The sequence below is a fragment of the Macrobrachium rosenbergii genome, chromosome 2 (assembly GCF_040412425.1).
Source record: "Macrobrachium rosenbergii isolate ZJJX-2024 chromosome 2, ASM4041242v1, whole genome shotgun sequence".
Lineage (NCBI taxonomy): Eukaryota > Metazoa > Arthropoda > Malacostraca > Decapoda > Palaemonidae > Macrobrachium > Macrobrachium rosenbergii.
This window is the reverse complement of record NC_089742.1, coordinates 61,568,039-61,595,062: the sequence shown is the minus strand read 5'-3', so window position 1 is coordinate 61,595,062 and position 27,024 is coordinate 61,568,039. Positions and strand designations below refer to the sequence as shown.

At 33.2% G+C, this 27,024-nt stretch overlaps 1 protein-coding gene across 2 annotated transcripts in view; it reads left to right on the top strand.

The window, feature by feature from the left end:
• The window catches only part of LOC136847688 (uncharacterized), a 184,513-nt gene that overhangs the window by 74,641 nt on the left and 82,848 nt on the right, over positions 1-27,024 (top strand). For both annotated transcript variants that reach the window (XM_067119512.1, XM_067119522.1), the window contains one exon: positions 1,023-1,118. The gene's annotated coding sequence lies outside the window, so the exon portion shown is untranslated. The remainder of the gene's footprint in view (positions 1-1,022; positions 1,119-27,024) is intronic.

The following is a 27,024-nucleotide window of genomic DNA, read 5'->3' as shown; positions in this document are numbered from 1 at the left end:
ATTTATCACTGGGAGATTAATTTCATTAATAATGTATCATTCAGTAGTTACTTCTTTCCCCGGATATGTTTTGCTCTCTTCGTTGCTTGATAAATATCCCCTCAGAAAAATCGTCATTTCTTGGATGAAAGCATTAGCTAAGTGTTGTTTCCGTGTTGTGGATGGGAGGTCACTTTATTGTGCTGGAATTCTTTTCATAGTATTTTGTTGTGGTATTTTTTTTTTTTAAGGAAAATCAAGTAAGAAAGGATCAGAGGTTTCTGCAGTGCAGACCAAGGGTGAACATTTAAGTGAAAAAACCAGAATGTAAAAAAAAATTAAAAAAAATAAATGCGCCGAAGTTTTTTCGGCGCAATCGAGTTTTCTGTACATCCACTACAGCGTATAATCAAGGCCACTGAAATAGATCTATCTTTCAGTGGTCTCGGTATAATGCTGTATGAGCCGCGGCCCATGAAACTTTAACCACAGTCCGGTGGTGGCATATCCTAAATTGTTGCCAGAAGCACGATTATGGCTAACTTTAACCTTAAATAAAATGGCTGTAATTTGGTATGTTTGATAACTGGAGGGTGGATGATCAACATACCAATTTGCAGCCCTCTAGCCTCAGTAGTTTTTAAGATTTGAGGGCGGACAGAAAAAAGTGAGGACGGACAGTCAAACCCATCTCAATAGTTTTCTTTTACAGAAAACTAAAAAGGCATTCCTCTGCTTCTTTCCATTAACGTAATTGATTCGTTGAAATGTGAACCATGCCACTTAATATGGTATTTGTTACGATTTTGGGAATATAACATAATATGCTGAAAATAATTTTGCTCTTTTACAAGTGTGAATCATAATGTTCTATCTTTCCTGCTATTTCTATTTTTTATTTAATTTTTGTAACCGCCAACTTTGTAGAGTTTAACTTTGTGGGCTTGGACGTCAATAACTTTAAAAGTTTCTAAAACAAACAAGACCAGTTTAATAGGCCCATATAAATCTTACGGTCTCTCTCTATCATCTTATCCTCACAGGTTGGGTGAACGCAAGTTCGAAAAGTCCCACTTACGTCATGACAGTTCCACTACACTGGAGAACAAATAGTGCGACATGGGCCATGAAAAACGCAGGTATGTTGCTTTTACATTTTTCTTTTTCAAAATACCTTGAGTTGTAGTGCCGCTGTGTCATGTTTTCTGTTTGATGAATTCTTTATTTATGTATTTATTTGTTTATTTATTTATTTATTTATATAAACGAATTGGATAAAAATTATATACCTTATTTCTTTCTCGTAATTATCTGAAGAGGTTCATACATGCATGTGAGAGCATTGTCACCAAGATCGAAAGAGCTTCAGTTGTTCCTTAGAACTCAATTATCAAAATGGCTTTAGGAAGTTTAAGATATTTGCCAATTCCCAATCATATTATGCTGTTGCTCATTATTTTCCTTTTTGGAAGATATACTTGTCGGTCAGTTTGATTTATGATTTTTTTTTACTAAAACTTTTTTTCAACTTAGTTAATAATTTTGAATTTTATTGTGTCTTGTGACATGGTAATATGTTTCCAGTCCGTCAAATTACCAAATTTTCATCGACTTCCTAAAATTCCTTCCAAGCAATGGCGAAAGTTACATAATGCGGGAAGCTCTTTCTCTTCGAAATTCAAACTTTGAGGAATTAGAAGGTCAAGGCTTTTACCTTTAAGCACACACATACACACACACACACAACCCTCATCACCCCTTCCCCTCTGTTTCCACTTTCTGCCTCTGTTTATAAATCTTCGTCTATCTGTCTTCCGTTTTGCGGGGGCCTCTTCCTCCTTTCCGCCCTGTAAGTGGTCCCTTCTCCCTTCTCGTTCTCCCCTCCTACCCTCCAACGCTTCTACAATATTCCCTTGGCTAGTTACTGCTCTCTCTCTCTCTCTCTCTCTCTCTCTCTCTCTCTCTCTCTCTCTCTCTCTCTCTCTCTCTCTCTCTCTGCCATACTCCCTTGAGGCAACCCGTAGAGGGATTATTCATGCCAGCCTATACCACTTTCTCCTGCACTGCTCTCTCTTCCGTATATGAGCCCTTGCGCGTGCGCACGCGGACTTGAACATGTAAATTTTTTTCTATGTATATATATATAGGCGAACCTTTCTGTCTGTGAGAGAGCGCCAGGTTTTGCTTTCGCTCAGACACCACCAACTGGCGATGTCAACCTGAATCCATCCACCTTGTGGCAATGGTGGTCTGTTTATAGCAGTCTCACTCAAATCGCCCCCGCACCTGGGATCTTTAGGTAGTTTAGTGAATTATTAATGGTTATAAACGTTGTTATTAATGTACACGCGTTCATGGAAACGATGAAGAAAGGCCACTGACTTACTAAGTGAAAAAAAAAACACGAAAAATAGTGCCACGAGAGTTTGTAAAATGCAGATACGTAGTGATATGAATTACTTATAGGTGCTGTCCGTTTTAGTAGTTAAAGGATGAATATGGCTTTAAACATCTTATTCAGTAGTTAAAGGATGAATATGGCTTTAAACATCTTATATTCATTTCAGTAGTTAAAGGATGAATATGGCTTTAAACATCTTATATTCAGTTCAGTAGTTAAAAGATGAATATGGCTTTAAACATCTTATCTTCAGTTCAGTAGTTAAAGGATGAATACGGCTTTAAACATCTTATATTCAGTTCAGTAGTTAAAGGATGAATACGGCTTTAAACATCTTATCCTTAGTTCATTAGTTAAAGGGTGAATATGGCGTTGAACATCGTATCCTTAGTTGAGTAGTTAAAGGATGCATACGGCTTTAAACATCTTATCCTTAGTTCAGTAGTTAAAGGATGAATACGGCTTTAATCTTCAGTTCGGTAGTTAAAGGATGAATACGGCTGTAAACATCTTATTCAGTAATTAAAGGATGAATATGGCTTTAAACATCTTATCTTCATTTCAGTAGTTAAAGGATGAATATGGCTTTAAACATCTTATCCTTAGTTCAGTAGTTAAAGGATAAGTACGGCTTTAAACATCTTATCTTCAGTTCGGTAGTTAAAGGATGAATACAGCCTTAAATATCTTATTCAGTAGTTAAAGGATGAATATAGCTTTAAACATCTTATATTCAGTTCAATAGTTAAAGGATGAATATGGCTTTAAACATCTTATCCTTAGTTCAGTTGTAGGATGAATACGGCTTTAAACATCTTACCTTCAGTTCAGTAGTTAAATGATGAATACGGCTTTAAACATCTTATCTTCAGTTCAGTAGTTAAAGGATGAATACGTTTTTGAAGTTAACATACATGGGATAGGGCTTGAGGCCGAACCTCACTTCCTAAATGATGCTGATAAACACAAGGGTAGCACCTATCGCTGGATGGAGCAGAATACAAACATACATATACACATTATATATACATGTATATATATGTATGTATATATATATATATATATATATATATATATATATATATATATATGTATATATATATATATAGATAGATAGATAGATATACATATATGCATATAAATGTACACACACACACATACACATATATATAAATGGATGTATATGTGTGTGTGTGTATGTTCCGCATACACTCTGAAACGCATTGAGCAATTTCAACCAAACTTTGAATACATATGACTTACTGTTTCGAAAAGAACACTATGGGGGTTAGACATCACTAGCACCAAAGGGCACCAAAGTGGGTGGGGGTGGAAGGGCTTTCCTGAAACGGGGCTGGTTCTGCCAGTGAAACGGGGCTGGTTATGCCCATAGACTCAGTAACTTTACGAATTTATCATACCTAATTTCGGTATACATATGACTTACTGTTTGGAAAAGAATACTGTGAGGGTAAGACGTCAGCGGTACCAAAGGGGGTGACAGAGAGAATGAGAGGGAGAGGAAGTAAGAGAGTAGAGGAGGTGTAAGGGAGAAGAAAGAGGGAAAAAGACAAAAGACAGGGAGGGTTAGAGAGAGAAAGAGAAAGAAAGGAAGTGAAAGAGAGAGGAAGTGGGAGATAGAGCAGAAGGGCTGTTATGGAGAAGAAAGAGTGAAAGAGATAGGGATGGTTGGAGAGAGAGTTAGAGAAAGGAAATGAGAGAGAGAAAGAGAGAGGAAGTGAGAGAGAGAGTAGAATGGCTGTTAGGGAGAAAGAGGGGAAGAGATAGGGATGGTTGGAGAGAGAGTGAGAGGGAGAGGAAGTGAGAAAGAGAGAGAGGGGGTGTTATGGAGAAGAAAGAGGGAAAGAGTCAGTGAGAGGGAGAGAGAGAGAGAGGAAGGGAGTGAGAGTAGAGGGGGTATCAGGGAGAAGAATAAGGGAAAGAGAAAGAGAGAGATAGTTTATCGGTTGTCATTCAGTTTTCCCCTGGCAGCTGGGTTGTCAGCGAGTATGTATATATATATATATATATATATATATATATATATATATATATATATATATATATATATATATATATATATATATATATATATATGAAGAGAACATGCACATGTATTGCAAGTTTGATTTCCGTATCATGAAAACAAGTAAGTAGTTGGCCAAAGCTCCCTCTCTCTCTGTCTCTGTCTCTGTCTCTCTCTCTCTCTCTCTCTACTCTCTCTCTCTCTCTATATCTCTCTCTCTCTACATACTCATATATATATATATATATATATATATATATATATATATATATATATATATATATATATATATATACTGTATGTATATATATATATATATATATATATATATATATTAAAGTAAACGAATAATGCTTTAACCATTCTCCGAGATAGAAATTTTATATTAATATATATATATATATATATATATATATATATATATATATATATATATATATATATATATATATATATATATATATATATATATATGTTCATGTTTACTAGTGAAGGACGTTGTACGATATAGGCGATCGCTTTCTTTCCTGGAGAATCCACCCACTTTTCCTTACCTTGTCTTTCTCGTGAATAAAAAAAAAATTATATGATAAATGCCGACATCCCAAAGGATATGATTTTAGAATGTAATCGATTTGCTTTGTTTTGTAAAAAAAAGTAAAAAATGCGCCGAAGTTTCTTCGGCGCAATCGAGTTTTCTGTACAGCCGCTACTGCGTATAATCAAGGCCACCGAAAATAGATATATCTTTCGGTGGTCTCGGTATAATGCTGTATGAGCTGCGACCCATGAAACTTGAACCACGGCCCGGCGGTGGCCTGGCCTATATCGTTGCCAGAAGTACGATTATGGTTAACTTTAATCTTGAATAAAATAAAAACTACTGAGGCTAGAGGGCTGTAATTTGATGTGGTTGATGATTGGAGGGTGGATGATCAACAATCCAATTTGCAGTCCTCTAGCCTTAGTAGGTTTTAAGATCTGGGCGCGGACAGAAAAAGTGCGGACAGAAAAAAGTGCGGACTGAAAAAGGTGCGGACGGGTAGATAAAGCCGGCACAATAGTTTTCTTTTACAGAAAACTGAAAAGGGGGATATGGTTTATGATTTGAAGAGAAAGTTTGACGGCGAAGTGGTGCAGTCCGCTTTGACCTCGAAATCCACGCTAACTGCAAAGTCTGTTGACCCTTAAAGGCCTTAAGTTAGGTAAACCTAATATGAATAGTTCATTGTTGTTGGCATTAAATATAGTCACTGAAATGGATTAAAGTCCTGATAACGTGGGCATTCCCAGAAATTAATGAAGTTGGTATTTCTACCAATAAATGATAAAACACTGAAATTTTATATGCATATATATATATATATATATATATATATATATATATATATATATATATATATATATATATATATATATATATATATATATATATATATATATATATATACACACATACATATATATTTATATATGTATGTGTATGTGTATATATATGTATATATATATTTAAAACTGAATATATATATATATATATATATATATATATATATATATATATATATATATATATATATATATATATATATATATATATATATATATAATAAATGTAAATGTCACTTCGATAGTGTAAAGGGATGATTATCGTGGTGTCCTATCAACCAAAATGTCTTGGTGAAACCCATATGATTATTTATGCTTTTACTTGGTTGTCGTGTTTATCGTCGAAGACCTTAGGTTTTGTAACGCCAGTTTATGGAAATCAGTCAATCATGCCATGTTTATCTGAGGGGTATCATGTGTTGATGTTACCGAGTGTACTGTATAGGCCAGTATCTTTATTGCAGAGACATTAAACCAAATTATTTATTTGATCATCGTATAACTTATGTCGAAGACAATTTGTTAAATGAAATGTCGTGATGCCAGGTAGAAGATAGATCTGGCAGTACAGTATATCCAAGTATGATTTACTCCTTGACAGCGTTGCTAAAGTTTCATCTTCGTTGTTTCTTTCATGTGCGAATGCTTGAATGCACACACATAAAGCGAACGTCTTGCCATTTGGATGTTGTACTGAGGTCACAAGCACGTTGTTTTTTTTTACTATAGCAAATAAAGTAAATCAAAACGCTATCAATTTCCCCACTTGTATTGGAGCGTATATTTTGCGTAGCTTGTGTTTTCACAGATCAGATATTATTACATGCCTGCAGCACAATGCACGAAATATAGGGCTTTTCTTTAACACGGATGTCGTTCAGAGGTAATTGTTAATCGTTACACACCTTGAGTATACGGCTAAATCTTATTTAAATCATAAGGTACATAAGGAAAGAAAGTTGGAAAAGCGTGACTCATATTATTATTACTATAAATAGAAGAACGATGTGATACAATGTGCTTTGCGTCCTCGGATGCAATTGGGCAATACAAAATGATGTGAGTGTTTGTATATACTTGGCTAAAATACGTCATGGAAAGTAGCACGAACTGTTTTTAGTTTGGAGACAATAGTGAAAGTTAGTGATATCTGCTTTTTCTTTAGCTTGCCGAATATATTAAGTGAAAAATTGATAATCAGATCATTGATATTATTCTCTCTCTCTCTCTCTCTCTCTCTCTCTCTCTCTCTCTCTCTCTCTCTCTCTCTCTCTCTCTCTCTCATTCGTACAAGGAAAGAGCTGAAGGGAGCAGATAATGGAAAGGACGATAGATCAGATATATTGACTTGAGTCGACAGTTCATACTGAGTATCGCTAAAGGTGAATGCTTCCTGTGGAAGACAAAGCCTCTCACATTATATATGGTCGATAAATCAGTGACAGTTCGGAAGCTCATGGGAACATCTTGAATAGTTCCTGAAATAACAGGGTAATGAGAAACGACCCGTCAGGTGGTACAAGTGAGTCGGCAATTTAAAGAGGAGCTGTGATAGTGACACTTGGGAAGGATTAGATTTATCATGCTGGTTCAAAACCGGCTTCATCTAACAACAATTTTGCTCTATAATAGAAAAATGTAGTGGGGCGAGGCGGGGGTTACTGTGTATAAGCAGCAGCAAAGGTCAGGTTCAAAATTATTTTTTTCCCGTTATTTTTTACCACCTGTTTTTTACCACTTGTTATTTTATACCCCCTTTTTTACGCTTTATTTTTTGCCCCCTGTTATTTTTTTACTTCTCCGATATTTTTTAACCCTATTATTTTTTATCCCCTGTTATTTTTTGCCCTGTTATTTTTTTACCACTTATTTTTTACCCCTGTTATTTTTTAATCCCTGTTTTTTTGCCACCTGTTATTTTATACCCCCTTTTTTACCCTATATTTTCTACCCTCTGTTATTTTTTCCCCTGTCAATTTTTACCTCCTGTCATTTTTTTGTCCCCTGTTAATTTTTACCCCTGGTTAATTTTACCTTGTTAATTTTTACCCATGTTATTTTCTGTCACCATTTATTTTTTACCCCTGTTATCTTTTACCCCCTGTTGTTCTTTACCCCTGTTATTTTTACCACCTGTTAATTTTACCCCCTGTTAATTTTTACCCCCTGTTATTTTTTACCCCCTGTTATTTTTTACCCCTGTTATTTTTCACCCCCTAATTTTTTTTTACCAATTATTTCTTACCCCTGTTATTTTTACCCCCTGTTATTTTTACCCCTGTTGTTTCTTAACCATATTATTTTTTACCCTCTTTTATTTTCCCCTGTTAATTTTTACCCTCTGTTATTTTTTGTCCCCTGTTAATTTTTACCCCACCCCTGGTTAATTTTACTCCTGTTAATTTTATATCCCTGTTATTTTATGTCACCTGTTATTTTTACCCCCTGTTATTTTTTACCCCTGTTATTTTTTTACTCCTCTTAATATTTACCCCTGTTAATTTTTAACCTTTGTTAGTTTTACCCCTATTAATTTTACCCCCTGTTAATTTTTACCCCTGTTAATTTTACCCTTGTTATTTTTTACCCCTGTGTTAATTTTTACCACCAGTTAATTTTAACCCTGTTATTGTTTACCCTCGGTTCATTTTTTCGCATTATTTTTTACCCCTGTTATTTTTACCCATTTTAATTTTTACCCCTGTAGTTTTTTACCCACTGTTATTTTTTAACCCCTGTTATTTTTTACCCCATGTTATTTGCACCCTCTATTAATTTTTAACCCCCGTTTTTTTACCCCTTGTTATTTTTTTTTACCCCTTGTTATTTTTTTTACCCCCTGTTAATTTTCACCCCTGTTATTTTTACCCGTTAATATTTACCCCGTTATTAATATTTACCCCCTGTTATTTTTTACCCACGTTAATTTTTACCCCCCTTATTAATTTCTAGCCCTTGCTATATTTTACCCCTTCATATTTTTTACCCCAGGTAATTTTTACCGCCTGTTATTTTCTACCCCTTCTTATTTTTAACCCCACGTTCAATTTTACCCCTGTTTTTTTACCCCCTGTTATTTTTTACCCATGTTATTTTTTAGCCCCTGTTATTTTAACCATTATTTTTTTATCCTTGTTAATATTTACCCCTGTTAATATTTACCTCCTGTTAATTTTTACCCCCTGTTATTTTTACCTCCTTTTTTTTAAACCTGTTAATTTTTACCCCCTGTTATTTTTTACCCCCTGTTATTTTTTACCCCCTGTTAATATTTACCCCATTAACATTTACCCATTTTTTTACCTTCTTAATTTTTACCCTATGTTCATTTTTACCCCCTGTAATTTTTAACCCTTGTTAATTTTTTACCCCTGGTAATTTTTTACCCCATGTTATTATTACCCCTGGTGACTTTTACCCCCTGTTATTTTTACCCCTTGTTATTTTTTACCCCCTGTTAATTTTTACCCTGTTATTTTCTGTCAACTGTTATTTTTTCACCCCATTAATTTTTACCCCGTTATTTTTTACTCCTGTTAATATTTACCCCTGTTAATTTTTAACCTCTGTTATTTTTTACCAGTTATTTTTACCCTTTGTTAATTTTTACCCCCTGTTATTTTTTACCACATGGTATGTTTTACCCCCTTGTTAAATTTAACCCTGTTATTTTTTACTCCCTGTAATTTTTTACCCCTGTTAATATTTACCACGTGTTATTTTATATGATACCCCCTGTTTTTAATACCTTGTTATTTTTACCCCCTGTTTTTATTTACCCCTGTTATTTTTTACCCCATGTTAATTTTTACTGCCTGTTATTTTTTTTTTTTCCCAGTCAATTTTTACCCCCTGTTATTTTTCCTCCTGTTATTTTTGTACCTCCTGTTGTCTTTTTCTCCTGTTTATTTTACCCCTGTTATTTTTTACCACTTGTTAATTTTTACTCCTGTTATTTTTACCCCTGTTAATTTTTTGCCGTGTTATTTTTTTTACCTCTGTTATTATTTAATCTGTTATTTTTTTACCACTGTTATTTTTTACCCCTTGTTATTTTATACTCCATTTTACCCTCTGTTATTTTTTACTCCTGTTAATTTTGACACCCCTGTTAATTTTATACCCATGTTATTTTATGTCACCTGTTATTTTTTACCCCTGTTATATTTTACCCCTGTTAATTTTCACCCCTGTTATTTTTTATTCCTGTTAATATTTACCCCTGTTAATTTTTAGTCTGTTATTTTTTATCCCGTTATTTTTTTATCCCCTGTTATTCTTTACCGCTGTTATTTTTACCCCCTGTTGATTTTATCGCCTGTTAATTTTTACCCTGTTAATTTTTACCCCCTGTTGATTTTATCTCCTGTATCTCCTGTTAATTTTTACCCCTGTTAATTTTTACCCTTGTAATTTTCTGCCCATGTTAATTTTTACCCCCTGTTAATTTTTACCACTTAATTTTTACCCCCGTTAATTATTTACCCGTTATTTTTCACCCCGGTTCATTTTTACCCCTTATTATTTTTTACCCTGTTATTTTTACCCATTTTAATTTTTACCCCTGTTATTTTTTACCCCCTGTTAGTTTTTACCCCATGTTATTTGTCCCTTCTGTTAATTTTTAACCCCTGTTATTTTTTACCCCTTGTTATTTTTTTTACCCCCTGTTAATTTTCATCCCTGTTATTTTTACCCCTGTTAATATTTACCCCCTCATTAATATTTACTCCCTGTTATTTTTTACCCCATTAATTTTTACCCCCTATTAATTTTTACCCCTTGTTATTTTTTTACCTCTTCATATTTTTTACCCCAGGTAATTTTTTACTGCCTGTTATTTTCTACTCCTTGTTATTTTTAACCCCATGTTCAATTTTACCCGTTTTTTACCCGCGGTTATTTTTTACCCATGTTATTTTTTAGCCCCTGTTATTTTAACCATTATTTTTTATCCTTATTTTTTATCCTTGTTAATATTTACCCCCGTTAATATTTACCTCATATTAATTTTTACCCCCTGTTATTTTTTACCCCATGTGATTTTTTACCCCGTTATTTTTACCCTCTGTTAATTTTCCCCCTGTTACTTTTTACCCTCTTATATTTTACCCTGTTAATTTTTAACCTTGTTATTTTTTTACCCCTGTTATTTTTTACCCTGTTAATTTTTACCCCCTCTTATTTTTTACTGCCAGTTAATTTTTACCCTTTTACCTGTTATTTTTACCTAATGTTATTTTTTACCCCCATTAATTTTTCCACCTGTTATTTTTTACCTTTTATTTTTTACCCCTGTATTTACCCCCTGTTAATTTTTACCATGTAATTTTTAACCCCTGTTAATTTTTACACCTGTGAATTTTTACCCCGTGTTATTTTTTACCCCTGTTAATTTTAACTCATTTCTTTTACCTACCTCCTGTTATTTTACCCCTGTTATTTTCTGTCACCTGTTATTTTTTACCCCCTGTTATTTTTACCCCCTGTTAATTTTCACCAATGTTATTCTTTTACTCTTGTTAATAATTACCCCTGTTAATTTTTAACTTGTTATTTTTTACCCTCTGTCATTCTTTACCTCTGTTATTTTTACCCCATGTTAATTTTTCTCCATGTTATTTTTACCCAGTGTTAAATTTCCCCCTTGTTATTTTTTACCCCTTTTTAATTTTTGCCCTCTGTTATTTTTTACCCCTGTTATTATTTACTCCCTGTTAATGTTTACCCTCTGTTATTTTTTTACCCCTGTTATGTTTTACCCCATGTTAAAGTTTAACCATTATTTTTTATGCCCTCTTATATTTTACTCCTGTTAATTTCTACCTCCCGTTATTTTTTACTCCCTGTTATTTTTTACCCCTGTTATTTTTTGCCCCCTGTTGCTTTTGACCATGTTATTTTTTACCCCTGTTAATTTTTACCCTATTATTTTTTTCTTTTGCCTCTGTTATTTTTTACCCCTTGTGAATTTTTACCCCGTTATTTTTACCCCCTGTTATTTTTTACTCCGTTATTTTTTACCCCGGGTTAATTTTTACCCCCCTGTTATTTTGTACCACCTATTATTTTTAACCACGGTTAATTTTTACCCCCTTTTTTTACCTCTGTTATTTTACCCCCTAATAATTTTTACACTCCCATTAATTTTACCCCTTTTTAGTTTTTTTACCTGTTGTTAATTTTTATTCCCTGTTAATTTTTAACCCTCATATTTTTTTACCACTGTTAATTTTTACCCCATTGCATGTTTTCTTCATGTTATTTTTACCTCATGTTATTTTTACCCCCTGATATTTTTTACCCACAATTGTTTTTTACCCACTGTTATTTTTACCCCCTATTATTTTTTATTCATTATTTTTAGCTCCTGTTAATTTTTACGCCATGTTAATTTATGCCCCCATTATTCTTTACCCTTTGTTAATTTTTACCCTGTTAATTTTTACCCGTTCATTTTTATCCCGTTTTCTTTTGCCCTCTTATTTTTTAACCCTATTATTTTTTTGCCTCCTTTTATTTTTACCCCTTTTATTTTTTACCCCCTGTTAATTTTTGCCCCCTGTTATTTCTTAACCCTGTTAATATTTACCCCCGGTTAATTTTTACCGCCTGTTAATTTTTACCCGAAGTTAATTTTTATTCCCTGTTATTTTTTACCCTCCTGTTATGTTTACTCCTGTTAATTTTTACTCATTGCTATTTTTTACCCCTGTTATTTTTTATCCTTGCTAATTTTTACCCTCTGTTAATTTTTCCCCCCGTTTTTCCCCTCTCTGTTATATTTTACTCGTGTTAACTTTTAGCCCACATTATTTTTACACCCTGTTATTTTATATTCCCTGTTAATTTTTGCCCTGTTATTTTTTACTCTTGTAAATTGATAGCCCTGTTATTTTTTCACCTATGTTAATATTTACTCCTATTATTTTTTACCCCATATTTATTTACTCCAGTTAATTTTTACTCCCTGATGTTTTTTACCCTTTGTTATTTTTTACACCTGTTATTTTTACCCCACGTTAATTTTTACCCCCAGTTAATATTTACCCCCTGTTATTTTTTACCTCCTGTCAATTTTCACCCTCTTATTTTTTACACCCTGTTATTTTTCACCCCTATTCATTTTATACCCCCTGTTATTTCTTACCCTTGTTATTTTTACCCCTGTTATTTTTACCAACTTGTTATTTTTTACCCCCTGTTAATTTTTACCAATGTTATTTTTTACCCCTGTTAATTTTTACCCTTGTAATTTTTTTACCCCCTGGTAATTTTTACCAAGTTATTTTTTGCCCCTCGTTATTTTATTTACGCCCTGCTAATATTTACCCCCTGTTATTTTTTACCACCTGTCAATTTTTACACCTATTAATTTTTACCCCTTGTTATTTTTTACTCCTGTTAAATTTTTATCCCTTGTTATTTTCTACCCCATTATTTTTAACCCCATTTTAAATTATCCACCCGTTAGTTAATATTTACCCCCCTGTTATTTTTTACTCCTTGTTAATTTTTGCCCCTTGTTATTTTTTACCCTGTTATTTTTACCCCTGTTAAATTTTTATCCCCTGTTATTTTCTACCCGTGTTATTTTTAACCCCATGTTAATTTTTCCCCTATTATTTTTTACCCCCTGTTAATTTTTACCCCAGGTTATGTTTTACCCCCTGTTATTTTTAACCCCATGTTATTTTTTACCCTTGTCAATATTTACCCCTGGTAATATTTATCCCCTATTGATTTTTACTCTTATTATTTTTTACCCCTGTTATTTTTTATCCCTTTTAATTTTTACCCTCTGTTAATTTTACCCATATTTATTTTTTGCCCGCTGTCATTTTTACCCCTGTTAATTTTTACCCATGTTAAAAATTTTTTACCCCCTGTACTTTTTTATCCCCCGTTATCTTTTACCCCCTTTTATTTTTTAGCCCCTGTTAATTTTTCCCATTAATTTTTCTCCCTGATGTTTTTTTACCACCTGTTATTTTTTTACCTCTGTTAATTTTCACCCCTTGTTAATTTTTACACTCTTGTTATTTTTTTACCCCCTGTTAATTTTTACCCCATGTTATATTTTACTCCAAGTTAATTTTTAACCTTTGCTAATTTTTACCCCCGTTATTTTTTATCCCTGTTATTTTTTTCCTTGTTAATATGTACCCCTGTTAATTTTTACCCTGTAATTTTTAACCCCTGCTATTTTTTACCCCTGTTATTTTTACCCTCTGTTATTTTTTACCTAGTGAATTTTTACCACTGTTATTTTTTCCCGTTATTTTTTACCCCTGCTAATTATTACTTCCTGTTATTTTTTACCTGTTAATTTTACCCCATGTTATTTTTTACCTCGTGTAATTTTTTACTCTATTTTCTGCCCCTTGTTATTTTTTACAACCTGTTATTTGTTACCCCCCTTAATTTTTACCCTCTGTTATATTTTAGCTTTGTTAATATTTACCCCGTGTTAATTTTTACCCTTTGTTATTTTTTACCCAAGTGGTTTGTAACCGTTATTTTTTGTGCCCTTTTATATTTTACCCGTTAATTTTTACCTCCTTTTATTTTTTACCCCCTGTTGTTTTTTACCCCTGTTATTTTTTCCCGCTATTTTTCCGCTGTTAATTTTTACCCCTGTTATTTCTTATCCCTGTTATTTTATATCCCTGTTAATTTTTACCCTATTATATTTTTACCTTTGTTATTTTTTAGCCCTTTTGAATTTTTACCCTATTAATTTTCCCCCTGTTGTTTTTTACCCCTATTATTTTTTCCTCAGCTAATTTTTGCTCCTGCTAACTTTCCTCCTCTTCTTTGTCTTCGGGCTTTACCCACCTCTATATCGGGTCACTGTTCTCTGGTAATTTTTACCCCATGTTATATTTTACTTCATGTTAATTTTTACCCCCTGTTATTTTTTACCCATGTTATTTTTTCCCTGTTAGTTTTACCCCTGTAATTTTTACCCCCTGTTAATTTTTGCCCCTGTTATTTTTTACTCTTGTAAATTTTTACCCCTGTTAATTTTTCACCTCTGTTAATATTTACCCCTGTTAATTTTTACCCCCTGTTAATTTTTACCCGTTATTTTTTACCCCATATTATCTTTTACTCCTGTTAAATTGTACTCCCTGATATTTTTTACCCTTCGTTATTTTTAAACCTGTTATTTTTAACCCACATTAATTTTTACCCCCAGTTAATTTTTACCCTCTGTTATTTCTTACCCCCTATTATTTTTTACCCCTGTCAATTTTCACCCTCTGTTATTTTTTACACCCTGTTATTTTTCACCCCTTTTCATTTTTTACCCCTTGTTATTTTTACCCCTGTTATTTTTACCCCCTTGTTAATTTTTACTCCCTGTTAATGTTAATTTTTACGAATGTTATTTTTTACCACTGTTAATTTTTACCCCTGTTATTTTTTACCCCCTTGGTAATTTTTACCCCCTGTTATTTTTTACCCTCTGTTATTTGTACCCCCTGTTAATTTTTAACCCTTGTTATTTTTTACCCCTTGTTATTTTTTACCCCTGTTATTTTTTACCCCCCTGTTAATTTTTGCCCCTATTAATTTTTACCCCTTGTTATTTTTAACCAAATTTTAATTTTTCCACCCGTTATTTTTTTACCCCTGTTAATATTTATCCCTTGTTAATATATACCCCCTGTTATTTTTTACCCCTGTTAAATTTTTATCCCCTGTTATTTTCTACCCCTGTTATTTTAACCCCTTAATTTTTACCCCTGTTATTTTTTATGCCCTGTTGATTTTTATCCCAGGTTATTTTTTACCCCCTGTTATTTTTAACCCCTTGTTATTTTTTACCCTTGTTAATATTTTCCCCTGGTAATATTTACCCCCTATTAATTTTTACCATTGTTTTTTCCCCTTTTAGTTTTTACCCCCTGTTAATTATTACCCATATTTATTTTTACGCCCTGTTATTTTTACCCCTGGTAATTTTTATCCATGTTATTTTTTACCCTCTATTCTTTTTTATCCCTGTTAATTTTTATCCCTTGTTATTTTTTAACCTCTTTTATTTTTTACGCCCTGTTATTTTCCCCCTGTTAATTTTTCCCGTTAAATTTTCCCCCTGTTGTGTTTTGCCCCGTTATCTTTTACCTCTGTTAATTTTCACCCCTTGTTCTTTTTATCCCTCTGTTATTTTTTACCTCGTGTTAATTTTTACGCCATGTTGCATTTTACTCCACGTTAACTTTTACCCCTGTTAATTTTTACCCCCTGTTATTTTTTATCCCTGTTATTTTTTTCCGTGTTAATATGTACCCCTGTTAATTTTTACCCTGTAATTTTAACCCCTGTTATTTTACCCTGTTATTTTTTACTCAGTGAATTTTTACCACTGTTATTTTTCCCCCTGTTATTTTTTACCCATGCTAATTATTACTTCCTTGTATTTTTTACATCCTGTTATTTTTTATCCATTTAATTTTACCCCATTTTTTTTACATTGTGTTATTTTTTACCCACTGTTAATTTTCTGCCCCTTGTTATTTTTTACAACCTGTTATTTTTTACCCCCCTTTTAATTTTTACCCTCTGTTATATTTTAGCTCCGTTAATATTTACCCCGTGTTAATTTTTTCTCTGTTATTTTTACTGTTTTTTTACCAATGTTATTTGTAATCTTTTTTTTGCCCTTTTCTATTTTACCCCTGTTAATTTTTACCTTCTTTTATTTTTTACCCCTGTTCATTTTTACCCGTTATTTTTTCCCTCTATTTTTCTGCTGCTAATTTTTACCCCTGTTATTTCTTACCCCTGTTATTTTTTATCCCTGTTAATTTTTTATACCTTTGTTATTTTTACCCCTTTTGAATTTTTACCCCATTATTTTTACCCCCTGTTGTTTTTTACCCCCTGTTATTTTTTCCCCAGTTAATTTTTACCCCTGCTAATTTTCCTCTTCTTTATCTTTGGGCATTACCCATCTCTATATGGGGTCGCTGTTTTGTGTTAATTTTTACCCCATGTTATATTTTATTCCATGTTAATTTTTACCCCCTCTTATTTTTTACCCTTGTTATTTTTTCCCTGTTAGTTTTACCCTGTAATTTTTAACCCCTCTTATTTTTTATCCTTGCTGTTTTTACCCCCGGTTAAGTTTTAGCCCCATGTTATTTTTACCACCTGTTATTTTTTACCTGCCTTATTTTTACCCCTGTTAATTTTACCCTGTTTTTACCCCTGTTGTTTTATCCCTGATAATTTTTACCCCCCTGTTAATTTTACCCCTGTTAGTTTTTTACCCACTCTTAATTTTTACTCCCTGTTATTTTTTAACCCACTTTATTTTTTACTCCTCTTAATTTTTACCCTATGTTATGTTTTCCTCATGTTATTTTTACCCCATTATTTTTTACATACTTATTTTTTTACACCATGTTATTTTTTACTCCCTGTAATTATTTACCCCCGTTGTTTCTTACCTCCTGTTAAGTTTTCCCCCTTGTTAATTTTTGCCTCCTGTTATTTTTTACCCAATGTTAATTTTTACCCCTGTTAATTTTTACCCTGTTATTTTTTACACCATTATTTTTAACCCTGTTATTTTTTACCTACTGTTAATTTTTATTGCCAATTAATTTTTACCCCCTTTTACCTTTTACCCCTTTTTAAATTTTACCCGTTATTTTTTGCCCCCTGTATATCTTTACCCCCTGTTTTTTACCCACTTTATTTTTTACCCCCTGTTGTTTTATACCATCCGCTGTTTTTTACCCCTCTTAATTTTTACCCTGTTATTTTTTACCACCTGTTATGTTTTACCCACGTTAATTTTCTCCCCCTCTTATCACTTACCCTCTGTCAATTTTTACCATATTATTTTTTACATATTTTTTACCCCCTGTTAATTTTTATCTCCTGTTAATTTTTACCCCTGTTATTTTTTACACCCTATTATTTTTTACCCTCTGTTAATTTTTACCCCCGTTATTTATTATCCCCGTTTGTCAATTTTTACCCCCTGGTTTTTTACCCATGTTATTTTTACACCCCATTATTTTTTACCCCTTGTAATTTTTCACCCTTTTATTTTTTACCCCTGTTATTTTTTAACCAATTAATTTTTACCAGCTGTTATTTTTGCCCCCTGTTGTTATTTGCCTCCTGTTAGTTTTTACCCCCTGCTATTTTTTACTTCCCGTTATTTTTTACCCCCTGTTATTATTTGCCCCCTGTTAATTTTTACCCCGTTATTTTTTACCTCCTGTTAATTTTCACTCCTGGTTATTTTTAAACCTTGTTGATTTTTACCCCATGTTATTTATTACCCCTGTTAATTTTTACCCCTCTTAATTTTACCCCCCGTTGTTATTTTTTACCCTCTGTTATTTTTTACCCTTGTTTTTTACCCCCTGTTAATTTTTTACCCCATTTTAATTTTTGCACCCTCTTATTTTGTACCCCCGTTATTTTTTACCCCTGTTATTTTTTACCCTCTGTTATTGTTTTACTCCTTTTATTTTTTACCCCTTGCTAATTTTGACCCCCTTTTATTTTTTACCGCTGTTATTTGTACCAACTGTTAATTTTACCTCCATGTTTTTTAACCCCTGTTATTTTTTACCCATGTTTTTACCCGTTCTTATTTTTTACCCCCTGTTATTTTTCACCCTCTTAATTTTTTACCCGATTTTCATTTTTACACCCTCTTATTTTTTTACCCCTTTTATTTTGTACCCATTGCTAATTTTTACCCCCTTTTATTTTTTGCCCGTGTTATTTGTACCAACTGTTAATTTTTATCTCAGTTAATTTTTCCCCCCTGTCCTGTTATTTTTACCTCCATTTTTTTACCCGCTGTTATTTTTTACCCCCCCTGTTTTTTTTCCCTCTGTTATTTTTTACCCCTAGCTATTTTTTACCCGTCATAATTTTTACTCCTTGTCATATTTCGCCCCTGTTATTTTTACCCTCCGTTATTTTTTTACCCTCTTTTAATTTTTATCCCCTGATTTTTTTACCCTTTAATTTTTACCTCTTGTTATTTTTTACCCCTTGTTAGTTTTTACACCCTGTTAATTTTTACCTGCTTTTATTTTTTACCCCCTGTTATTTTTGCCCAGTTGTTTTTTCCCTGTTATTTTTTACCCCCTGTTAGTTTTTCACCCCTGTTATTTTTGGCCCATGTTAATTTTCACCCCGTTATTTTTTACCCCTGTTAATTTTTACCCTCCTGTTAATTTTCACCCCCTTTTTTTACCCCTGTTATTTTTCACCCCGTGTTATTTTTTACCCCCCCCCCGGTAATTTTTACCTTCTGTTAATTTTTCCCTCTTAATTTTTACCCGTGTTATTTTTTACTGATGTTATATTTTACCCCCTCTTATTTTTACCCCTGTTATTTTTTACCCCGTTATTTTTACCCCTGGTATTTTTTACCCCCTGTTATTTTTTAGCCCATTTTTACCCCTGTTATTTATTACCCCCTGTTTTTTACTCCTGTTATTTTTAACCCTGTTATTTTTCGCTCCTGTTTTTTTACCCCCTGTTATTTTTTACTCCTGTTATTTATTACCCCTGTTATTTTTTACTCCTGCTATTTTTACCCCCTGTTATTTTTTACCTGGTAAAAAAATAAATGTGGGTAAGTATAACAGGGGCAAAAGATAAAATGGTAAAAAAATAACAGGGTAAAAAAACCGTTAATTGATAATAAATGGCGGTAGAAAACAACGGGTAAAAACTAAAAGTGGTAAAAAATGTGGGAAAAATAATAGGGGTAAAAAATAACGGTTTAAAAAATGATAGGGGTAAAAAATAACAGGTAAAAAGAAAGTTTGTAAAAAATAACAGGGGTAAAACATAACTGGTATTAAATAACAGGTGGGAAAAATAATAGGGGTAAAATATAACAGGGTGTAAACAATAATGGGGTAAAAAATAACAGGGGTAAAAAATAATAAGGGTAAAAATTAACAGGGGTAAAAAATAACAGATGGTAAAAATAACAGGGATAAAAATTAACATGGGTAAAAAATAATATGGGGTAAAAATAACAGAAGTAAAACATAACAGGGGGTAAAAATAACGGGTTAAAATAACGGCAGGTTAAAATAACAGGGGATAAAAAATAACTGGTAAAAATTGACTGGCTAAAAATAACAGGGGTAAAAAATAACTGGGGTAATGATAACAGGGGTAAAAAATAATAGCGGGGTTTTTCAATTGGAATCTTCCGAATGTGGAGCTGAGGCCCCGTGAAGAGTTAAGGAAATGTTTTCATTGGAAAAGCTGTCGCCCGTCATGATGAAAATAAGAGAGACTCGCAGCTGCACAGTTTAATTGAACAGTGGATTCATAATTGTATAAAGCTCTGAACCCATGACCGAAGGAACTGAGATTGGCAATTTCCATTTCGTAATAGGAGAAAAAACGCATTTTTTTTTAGCAATTTTATTTTTATCATGATCTCTTACCTTGCGGAAGAAAGTTAAGATATTGGCTGAATTAGATTTCATATTGCCACGGCCTGGCATTATTATTCAGAAGATAAACCCCTGTTCATATGGAACAAGCCCGCAGGGGCCATCGACTGGAAATTCACGCTTCCAAAGAATCCGGTGTTCACTTAAAAGAAATTACTGAAGATAATAGGAAATACAGAAAGAAACGATCAGTTATTAGTTGAGCCATGAGTATAGGCCTCCATTCTGGCAACAGTAGTAACAGATTTAAAAAAAAAAAAATGAATATGAAGATGAGACTTGCCTCATTGGAGTATCGTATATGTAAAAGCGTGCAGATAGTCATTTTCAGCTCATCCAAAAATTCCTACCTAGTTCACAGGTTACAACGAGCTTTGTGAATGGCGTGTCCACTCTTGCTTTAGGTACTAAAGTCTAGTAACGCAATCCTGTCAAATTCCTTTTTCGATGTTGTATAACATGCAATAATGTTTGCTAAAAAATAATTAGTAATACTTTATAACGTTCTAGCAATAAGTCGCGTTATACCACAATTATATAATATTTTTTGATAAATGAATTGCTGTAACACAAAGGGAAACCTTAGAAGGTAACATGCAATGATTAACATGCCATTTTTCGCCGTTTGACCCACAGAAATAATGTGGTTTCTCATTCAAGGTGAATTTAAGAGAGAATAAGACTCTTAACATATTGTCTGAATGAATTTTTACGCAGAATCTGTGGGAATCTGTTTTATAAATCTTATGATTTCTTGAACAATTAAAAAACAAACAAACAAGAACACATTCATTCATAAATAATCCTTGCAGAATCCTTATACTAACGGTTCAGTATTAAATACTGTAAATGATAAAAATATCGTCAGTATCCGCTGTGGCTTTTAAGCACCCACGGACTCCATATTTTTGCAGAATATGTTTAAAGGATTTTTGTTTTTGTGTTACTTGTATAAAATGCAAAATCCTTGATATAGGTTATTCTTTCAGATAATTTTGGAATTATATAATTATATATATATATATATATATATATATATATATATATATATATATATATATATATATATGTGTGTGTGTGTGTGTGTGTGTGTGTGTGTGTGTGTGTGTGTGTGTGTGTGTGTGTGTGTGTGTGTGTGTGTGTGTGTGTGTGTGCGCGTGCGCGCGCGCGTTTTTCCCTTTTTAATAATTTTTATAAATGTTAGTAAATAATGGTAATTCCTGTTTATTTATTTTTTTATTTTTTGCCGGAAACTAGTATCCTTTCCATTTTCAATTCTATAGGTCATACTTTTGGTCAGGTCTGTGCAAGAGGAATGCTTAACTATTGCAGGACAACCAACAAGTATTAAGTAAGGTCTTGTGACTGGTGGCGCCAGTGGCAAAGTGGTCTGGGGACGACGATAATTATCAGATAGGAATCGGTATCATGCCGAGACTTATACTGAACGCTGCCTTGCCTCTGCTTCTCTCTGCTCCCTACCGGAGTTCTGCTCCTCCTCCTCACTTGCGGTTCGCCTGCTATTCTTATCGAAGGTCTTCCTATAACATCTACTGTATCTTACGTCTTGGCCTCCGGACGTGGGTGTAGCTGTCTAACCTATTGTGTTCATTTTTATTTGCAACAAATTCGTTCTGTGGTCTGTCATTTTTCACCTTTGTGTTACCTCAAGCTCGCGCCTGTCTTCTGTTTCTACATAGCAGTATTTTGTACCGTCGCTCGTTCTTTCACCATAGTCTATTTTCATGGCTGCTATTATTTTCCTTTTCCTTTGCTTCCATTTTATTTTCCCCCCAAATCTCCTTTCTTATAAAAAGGGAAGAAGAACGTGACGTCACGAGATTCTTAACGTGTTAAGATTTTTTTTTTTGTACCGTAACTAAAGATAATTACCAGCACCCTTTGTTTTTTTCTGTAATAGAGGTCAAGGTCAGAGGGTGGGTGATATTATGAGGTCTGTGTATACCGTAAGCAGTTCCTCAGCGTAATTTTTGCTGTAATCTATGGGGGCTATTATATGCATGAAGTGATGAGTTTTTGGAAACCTTGGAATGAAAGTCAGTGTCATCAAACTTAATATTGGGTATTCTTGGCTCCAGGTCCTGATTTGTAAATATATTTCATAAATTATTTTGTTATATTGCAGAAATTTAAATCCTGTCCAGCGCTTACTCCGTTTTGAACTAAATCGAAGATGATAACAGTAGTCTTAGTAAAACGGTTACTTCTGCTACCACTTTCCATAGAGGGGTAGTGCCGTCAGTGCACCTCACGTGGTTCACTTTAAGCAGCACTAAAGGGTGCTTGCAGGGTGTCTTCACCCACTAGGTGTACCCGCATCAATAATTTAACTAAATGGCTGATTTTATAGTAATTTTGTGCTATTTAGTGGTATGAAATGGGTTTCATACATAATTTTCTTCCTATCATCTGTGTCTTAAAAGGTAGACAATGAAAAACCAAGTGTGTTAGTATTCATTTTGTTATCGTCAGTCACTTTTTACGTAATGGCCTCCTTGGATTGTTCCATACTAGAAAATAAAAATTTGACTGTTAGAACAAGCGGTAGTAATAGTAATTGATCAGTCACGTAAGTTCGTGAAAAAAATTATTTAGCATGACTGTCATGTCTCATCATCTTTCAGCTTCTAAGAAATACCTGGAATATTATCGGGAATCTGCTTCTTGTCCTACAGATGTTTAACACACGTAGAATAAAGCTTGCATTTGATAACTGAAGTTATATTTTTGTGAACAAGAAAACTGTTAACGCAAATGACTCTCTCTCTCTCTCTCTCTCTCTCTCTCTCTCTCTCTCTCTCTCTCTCTCTCTCTCTCTCTTTATATATATATATGTATATGTGTATATATATATATATGTATGTATGTATATATGTATATATATACTGTAGTATGTAATAATGTGTGTGTATTTTTATGTATATATATATATATATATATATATATATATATATATATATATATATATATATATATATATATATATATATATGTATTTTCCATGAATCATGAATAAGAATCCTTTTCTCTTCTCGCGGTCACACGAACGGATATTGGTATTCCATCATTGCATCGAAGTCTTATCTAAATGTGTGCATAGTCACAGCTTGAAAATACTGAGGTGTCATCGCACAACAAGCTGTGACCGGATGTGTGCGGTTTCTAGGAAAATAAATCGGGACTGAATATCAGTTGCATTTTTTTCTTTCCTCTCTTACTTCCGTGAGTTTTGTTTACCGTTTTTTTTTTTATCCGTGTTATGTGTTCCTCTTACATATTTCTTTTTTGACTTTGCAGTTTTAGTTTTCGTAGTTTCCTTTTTCCTATTGTCTTCCTCGAGGGCCTTGTATTTTTATTTTTTAAAATTGGTTTCCTCTTCCTTATTCTTTTTCCTTTGGTTGTTTATTTTTTCTCGTTCTTATCGTTGGTTCACATTCTTTTGCGTTTTGGTGGGCTCATTTTTTGTGTGTGAATATTTCCTTATCTTTTGCTTTTCCTTCTTGCGGGTTCTTTTTATTTTCTCCACCGTGTTTCATCTTTTGTTTATTATAGTTGATAGTCCTTTTCGTCGTTAGCTAATCGGTGTTTCTTAGAACAAATGTCGAGAAATATATCTATATTACAGTTTTCTATTTTCAGGTGTTTTTTACTCTTATCATATTTTCAAAAATTATTTCAGTTATCATACCAATTTTATAATCCTATTTTTCCCTTCGTACATAAGTGGCCTTTTGGCAAACTTTTGTTTTACCTGTGAAGTTTAGGTCTATTGCAGCATTATAGGTTTTAGGAGATTTTTTCAAATTTATTTTTATATTTCAGAAAAAAATTCGAAAGAGTTATTTTTCTCAGCCATTCAGATATCACACACTTATATATATATATATATATATATATATATATATATATATATATATATATATATATATATATATATATATATATATATATATATATTCTCATACATATTAATCTACATACATATATTTACATAATTATTTTCTGTAGATGCAGAACATCAAAAAGAAGCAACGTACGATATTTTCGAAAACAGTTATCCTCATTCAGTTCTCATTTTCGTGCAAGCATGAGCAATTAACTTGACCTAAGAGAGAGAGAGAGAGAGAGAGAGAGAGAGAGAGAGAGAGAGACGTAACATTGTTTTTGTTCTCATCTAATCGTAGCGGGAAAAATAAATTACGTAAAAATATAGGATTATGACGTTATCATTCACATTTCTTCTGTGGAATGACGAAAGAAAGTAAAAAAATTGTGAATAAAAAAACTCCATGCTTACTAACCTTGAGGACCGTAAGGGGAAAAGCATAAAAAAGAAGAAGAAATTCTCACACTCGATCCGAACGTCGGAAAGAATTGAGAAGAACGCAAACTAAGCTCGATATTTCGAAGCATATGTTTAGTTCGAACGGGCCCTAATGGGTCCTTCGTAGTCGGAGTATGTTTACAATGGTTTAGAAAATAATGGTGTCGCGACAGGTGTTCGGCATGAGCCTGCTGGGGTGATTTTCGTTGCAGCTTGCGATTGTTGTTATTGCCTTCTTCCTCCCTTGTGGATGGCGTTGTGTCATGGCTATTTGTTGCTTTGTTAATTGAAATGATGCTTTTGTTTATAAGGCTGATATATATATATATATATATATATATATATATATATATATATATATATATATATATATATATATATATGTGTGTGTAAATTTCTGACTCACATCAGGATCGAACCCCAGGTCTTTCAGTTGAAAGGCAAGGGCGCTTGCCTTTCAGTTGAAAGACCTGGGTTCGATCCTGATAAGCCAAAAATTTATTTCTGTTCCACGCGTGATTGTGTGTTGGTTATTTCTAATATATATATATATATATATATATATATATATATATATATATATATATATATATATATATATATATATATATATATATATATATATATATATATATATGTGTGTGTGTGTGTGTGTGTGTGTGTGTGTGTACACTTGTACGTACACACAGTACAATGGCAAAGGGACCTTCTTTTTGTATGGCTTCTGTGGTTCAGTTGGTAGCGCCCTTGCCTTTCAATTGAAAGACCTGGGTTCGATCTCTAGGTGGATCAGAAATTTATTTCTGTTCCATACGTGAGCGTGTGTTGGTTACTTAGGCACACACATATATATATATATGTATGTATATATATTTGATTATTAGTAGTGAAAGTAGTAGCACCAGTGGCAGTATTAGTTATATGTAATAAGGAAACCAAGTGGATTCGTGCTTGGTTTAATTTAAAAACAAAGCTTCAGTGAGAGGAGGTATGGATTTTCCAATTTCATGCTCAATACTACTTCGGTTGGGTCCGTAACTTTAAGTTATTCTTGTGGCGAAGCGCGAGATATACCCATAGTTCGTATGGGTACTGTCTGGAATAATGCGTGAACACAAGGTTGCTAGTTTTCTCTGTTCTGAATTTGAATGGAAGACACCCTACAGTAAGATTAAAATTTGCTTTCGAGGGGCAGAACAGAGCCAGTTACCACGCTTAGTGAGTTGAAGATAATGGTTTGGAGGAGACAAAGACCGGAGAAGAGTGTAGAATGGGCTTTTACTGTCTCAAGTAGACTTTGACCGAGACAGTTGACTCAGAGTGGAAGACATTCAAACTAGCTCCACACACACACACTCACATATATATGTGTGTGTGTGTGTGTGTATATATACATACATTATCTTACCTCCATATGGAATATTCTAGCACTATCTTGCAAGTACCACCAAAGAAAAATAATGTCTACGACAGATGTATTGTATGTTCCTTCAGGGTTGACTTTCATTGCAGCTGGATTGTTGTTATTGTGCGTTGAGAATATTCGGTCAGTTCTCATACGAGGTTTCAAGATCGATCGACTGATGTAAGAGTTTTACGTTCTTTATTTGGTGAGAGATTTAATATTTGGAAAGCTGTATTCATATATACGCATCTTTATCATGTGAATTAAGCCTTTTCCCCTAACGTGGGTTGGGTGGAGGCGACTCCCAGAGAGAAAGAAAAAAAAACAGCAACTGAACAGTCACTGCCTCGTTCATACTATATCGCATCTGTGAACCCCTTTGCAGTCAAACGTCTACACTCACACAGAAGGCTTACTTACACAGTGCATGTACATCCCCTCCCCTTCCCCCCCACACATACTGGGCTATTCACCCTTATCTTGTTTACATTCTCACACTTCTTATGCCTCTTTCACACCATTTATTCAATCCTTTCTAGGTTTTCCTCTTCTCCTTCCCCCTAACTTCTAAATTGTGCACCCGTCATTGCCCATTCCTTTCACAAAGCCGAAACATATCAAGATATTCTCTCAACATTCCTCACCCTATCAGTTCTCCTCATGCCACATTAATAAGCAAACAGTTCATCTAAGCAGTTTCAACCTATTTTACTTTCATTCATGTTGCACTTCCATAAGGAGAGTTGCCTCAACAATCCCTTTATACATTCCCACATACACTACCTAAATCTCCTCCCAGTCTTTCGCAGACACCCACTACCTTCTTTGCTTCACCTCTTCTTTTACTCATTCTAACATTAGATAATATATATATATATATATATATATATATATATATATATATATATATATATATATATATATATATATATATACACAATCATGAAGCTACAAATGTCGCTTAATATCAATTCACGCTACCTCGGGATATCTCCGTTGGAGAATTGTCGCCGAAGG